This window comes from Apium graveolens, chromosome 4 (genome assembly GCF_009905375.1).
Source record: "Apium graveolens cultivar Ventura chromosome 4, ASM990537v1, whole genome shotgun sequence".
Classification (NCBI taxonomy): Eukaryota; Viridiplantae; Streptophyta; class Magnoliopsida; order Apiales; family Apiaceae; genus Apium; species Apium graveolens.
The window spans coordinates 259800709-259805607 of NC_133650.1; the positions used below are offsets into that span (position 1 = coordinate 259800709).

The following is a 4899-nucleotide window of genomic DNA, read 5'->3' on the forward strand; positions in this document are numbered from 1 at the left end:
CGAAATTCATCAAGTTCATTAAGCTGAAGCATTCTTTTCTTACCAGCTGCATCTAAATCCAGGTTCAATTTCTTCAATGCCCAGTAGGCCTTATGCTCAAGCTCCGCCGGTAGATGACATCCCTTACCGTACACCAACTGAAACGGTGACATCCCAAGTAGAGTTTTGTATGCTGTTCTGTAAGCCCAAACAGCTTCATCGAGCTTTAAAGACCAATCCTTCCTTGACGGACAAACAACCTTCTCTAGAATGCGCTTTATCTCTCTGTTAGACGCTTCCGCTTGACCATTTGTTTGCGGATGATAGGCAGTAGCTACTCGATGATTCACATTATAACGCTGCATCATAGAAGTGAACTTACGGTTGCAAAAATGCGATCCTTCATCACTTATGATTACCCGAGGTGTTTCAAACCTTGTGAAAATTTGCTTATGAAGAAAATTTAGCACTGCCTTTGCATCATTTGTCGGTAAAGCTTTAACTTCGACCCATTTTGAGACATAATCGACTGCCAGCAAGATGTACTGATTATTGCAAGACGAGATAAAAGGCCCCATGAAATCGATTCCCCATACATCAAAGACCTCGACTTCAAGCATCACATTTAATGGCATCTCATCCTTCCTTGACAAATTTCCCACTCTTTGGCAACGATCACACCTTAAAACAAACTGATGAGCATTTTTGAACAATGTAGGCCAGAAAAAACCTGCTTGCAGAATACGAGTTGCCGTCTTCTCACCTCCATAGTGTCCACCATAAACCGTGGAATGGCAGTCTCGTAATATCCCCTCCGTCTCACAGAACGGGATACATCTCCTGATGATCTGATCAGCTCCCTGTCTAAACAAATATGGTTTATCCCACATATACCACTTCACCTCATGCAGAAACTTCTTCTTTTGAGCGGATGTCAAATTAAGCGGCATTATATTGCTGACAAGATAGTTTACAATATCTGCAAACCATGGTTCTTCCTCCTGAATTGCAAACAACTGCTCATCCAGAAAAGATTCATTGATTAACGTCCTATCTTGTGAAGTAGAATCGGGATTCTCCAACCTAGAGAGATGGTCAGCTACTTGATTCTCAGTACCTTTTCTATCTTTGATCTCTAACTCAAATTCCTGAAGTAAAAGCACCCAACGAATGAGTCTCGGCTTCGAATCCTTCTTAGAAACCAGATAGCGAATAGCTGCATGATCAGTGAATACTGTTACTTTCGTACCAAGCAGATAAGATCGAAATTTCTCAAAGCCAAAGACTATAGCCAAAAGCTCCTTCTCAGTAGTGGTGTAGTTCAATTGGGCCCCATTTAAAGTCTTACTCGCATAGTAGACCACATGGAAGAGATTTTTCTTGCGCTGTCCCAGAACTGCACCTACCGCATAGTCACTCGCATCACACATCATCTCAAACGGTTATGTCCAATCTGGTGCTGTAATAACTGGTGCCGTGATCAAACTCTCCTTGAGAGTCTCGAATGCTGCCAAACATTCATCATCAAATTTGAAAGGCACATCTTTCTCAAGTAAATTGCACAACGGCTTAGATATCTTTGAAAAGTCCTTGATGAATCGCCGATAAAAACCCGCATGACCGAGAAAACTACGGATTCCTTTCACCGAATTAGGTGGTGGAAGATTTTCAATGACTCCCACCTTGGCCTTGTCCACCTCCAGACCTTTGCTAGAGACCTTATGCCCAAGGATAATGCCTTCACGCACCATAAAATGACATTTCTCCCAATTAAGCACCAAATTAGTTTCCACGCATCTTTTGAGTACGGCGCGCAGATTATTCAAGCATTCATCATATGAGTGTCCAAAGACGGAGAAGTCATCCATGAACACTTCGACGTTATTTCCCATCATGTCAGAGAATATAGCCATCATACATCTCTGAAAGGTGGCCGGGGCGCCACATAACCCAAACGAAACTCTACGAAAAGTAAATGTGCCAAATGGACAAGTGAAGGTAGTCTTTTCCTGATCCTCTGGTGCAATACAAATCTGATTATACCCGGAATAACCATCCAAAAGACAAAAATACTCATGTCCCGCCAATCTATCAAGCATTTGATCAATGAATGGGAGAGGGAAGTGATCCTTCCTTGTGGCTTTGTTCAATTTTCTATAATCCATGCATACTCTCCATCATGTAACTGTTCGAGTAGGGATGAGCTCATTCTTTTCATTTGCGACCACAGTGATACCTCCTTTCTTAGGTACACATTGCACGGGGCTCACCCACGAGCTGTCAGAAATAGGATAAATGATGCCTGCATCTAGCCATTTCAGAATTTCTTTCTTCACCACCTCCTTCATGATGGGATTCAGTCTTCGCTGCTGTTCCACAGTTGGCTTACTACCTTCCTCTAACAGAATTTTATGCATACAATATGAAGGACTTATCCCCTTGATGTCTGCTATGGTCCATCCTATAGCCGATTTGAATTCTCTCAAAATCCTTAAGAGCTTGTCTTCCTCACTACCTGAAAGGTCAGCTGAAATAATAACAGGTAACGTAGATGAATCACCTAAAAAAGCATACCTCAAGTGTTCAGGTAATGGTTTGAGCTCCAAGGTAGGTGCTTCCTCTATTGATGGTTTGAGCTTCCCTTCAGCATTCTTAAGGTCAGAAGTACCAAGAGATTCAAATGGTATGTCGAGCTTTCGATTCCATGGAGAAGCGTTCAGATATTGTAATTGCTCGTTGCTATCTTCATTATCGCTGTCAAAATTCCCTCATTAAGGCCTTTTCCAATGCATCAGACATTAGCATGTGATCGAGTTCCGAAGTAACTGCGGAATCAATCACATCCACTTTTAAACACTCCTCATCTTCTGTAGGGAATTTCATTGCCTTGAATACGTTGAAGGTCACATCCTGATCTTGGACCCGCATAGTAAGTTCCCCTTTTTGCACATCTATCAAGGTACGGCCAGTAGCCAAGAAAGGCCTCCCCAAGATTATGGGAATCTTTTTATCTTCCTCAAAATCCAGAATAACAAAATCTGCATAAAAGAAGAGCTTATCCACCTTGACGAGCACATCCTCAACTATGCCCCTTGGGTAAGTAATGGAACGGTCAGCCAATTGTAGCGACATGTATGTGGGTTTTGGATCAGGTAGATCCAGCTTTTTAAAGATCGACAACGGCATCAGATTAATGCTTGCTCCCAAATCACAAAGGCACTTGTCAAAAGTTAGATTGCCAATGGTGCAAGGAATGGTGAAGCTTCCTGGATCTTTCAGTTTTGGTGGTAACTTTTGCTGCAGAACAGCGCTGCACTCTTCCGTGAGAGCAACGGTTTCAAGGTCATCCAGTTTCACCTTCCTTGAAAGAATAGTCTTCATAAACTTCGCATAACTAGGCATTTGTTCCAGCGCCTCAGCGAAAGGTATATTGATGTGAAGTTTCTTGAACACCTCCAGAAACTTCCCGAAATGTCTATCCAGCTTTTGTTGTTGCAATCTCTTAGGAAAAGGTGGTGGAGGATAGAGCTGTTTCTCCCCTGTATTAGCCTCAGGCAGAGTGTGTTCAACAGTAGTCTTCTTTGGTTCCGCCACTTTCTCCTTTTGCTTAGATTCTCCATCTCTAACTTCAGCTTCGACTTCTTTTGCCTTTTCAGCATCAGCTACTTTTCCAGACCTTAAGGTAATAGCCTTGACTTGCTCTTTAGCTTCCTTCCTGCCTGGTACTTCCGTGTCACTGGGAAGAGTGCCAGGTTGACGATTGAGCACTGCATTGGCTAATTGACCGATTTGATTTTCCAAGGTCTTGATAGAAACCGCCCGACTCTTGCACAACAGCTTAAGTTCCTCAAAATCAGCACTAGTAGGTGCAGCTGCACTTCCCTGTTGAGGATATGATTGCCTTGTAGCATACTGATGTGGTTGCTGGAATCCAGGTGGGTTAAACTGTTTACTCACTCCTTGCTGATATGGTGGCTGAATAGCATTCTGATTATTTCCCCAACTGAAATTTGGATGATTTCTGTTGTTAGGATGATAGGTTGCTGGCACAGGCTGCTGTTGTCGCTGATAATTATTCACATACTGAACAGATTCGTTGACAAGAGAACACTGATCCGTAGCATGAGAACCTGCACAAAGCTCACAAACCATAGCTATTTGATTAACTCCATACGTAGCCAAAGAATCAACCTTCATTGATAGCGCTTGGAGCTGGGCTGCAATAGCGGTGGCTGCATCAACTTCCAGAATACCTGCGACCTTGCCTGACGTCATCCTCTGAGTTGGGTTTTGATGCTCGTTTGCAGCCATTGTCTCTATAAGATTATACGCCTCAGTATAGCTTTTAGCCCATAAGGCTCCTCCAGCTGCTGCATCGAGCATGGGCCGAGATTGGGCCCCCAAACCATTATAAAAACCAGTGATTACCATCCAATCCGGCATTCCATGATGTGGACATTTTCTCAATATTTCCTTGTAGCGTTCCCAAGCCTCGCATATAGATTCTGTAGGTTGCTGCGCAAACTGAGTAAGAGCACTCCTCATAGCAGCAGTCTTTGCCATTGGATAAAACTTCACCAGAAACTTTTGTGCAAGATCTTGCCACGTAGTGATGGACCCAGCTGGTTCAGAATGTAACCAGTCTTTAGCCTTATCCCTCAGTGAGAATGGAAAAAGCCTCAACTTGATAGCCTCATCAGTCACGCCATTATACTTAAAAGTGCTGCAGATCTCGACAAAATTCCTTATGTGCATGTTGGGGTCTTCAGTTGCCGCTCCTCCAAAAGAAACAGAATTCTGCACCATCTGAATAGTGCCCGGCTTGATTTCAAAGGTGTTAGCTTGAATAGCCGGATGAAGGATGCTTGACTGAATATCATCAATTTTAGGCCGAGAAAAATCCATAAGAGCTGGATCAGC

General features: G+C 43.2%; 1 non-coding gene across 1 annotated transcript; it reads left to right on the top strand.

Annotated features, from left to right (window-relative positions):
* Positions 1-4420: 4420 nt before the first annotated feature.
* On the top strand, positions 4421-4527 carry LOC141722546 (small nucleolar RNA R71). Its single transcript, XR_012575562.1, has one exon. It is a non-coding gene; the product is annotated as a small nucleolar RNA R71 (small nucleolar RNA).
* The last annotated feature ends 372 nt before the right edge of the window (positions 4528-4899 follow it).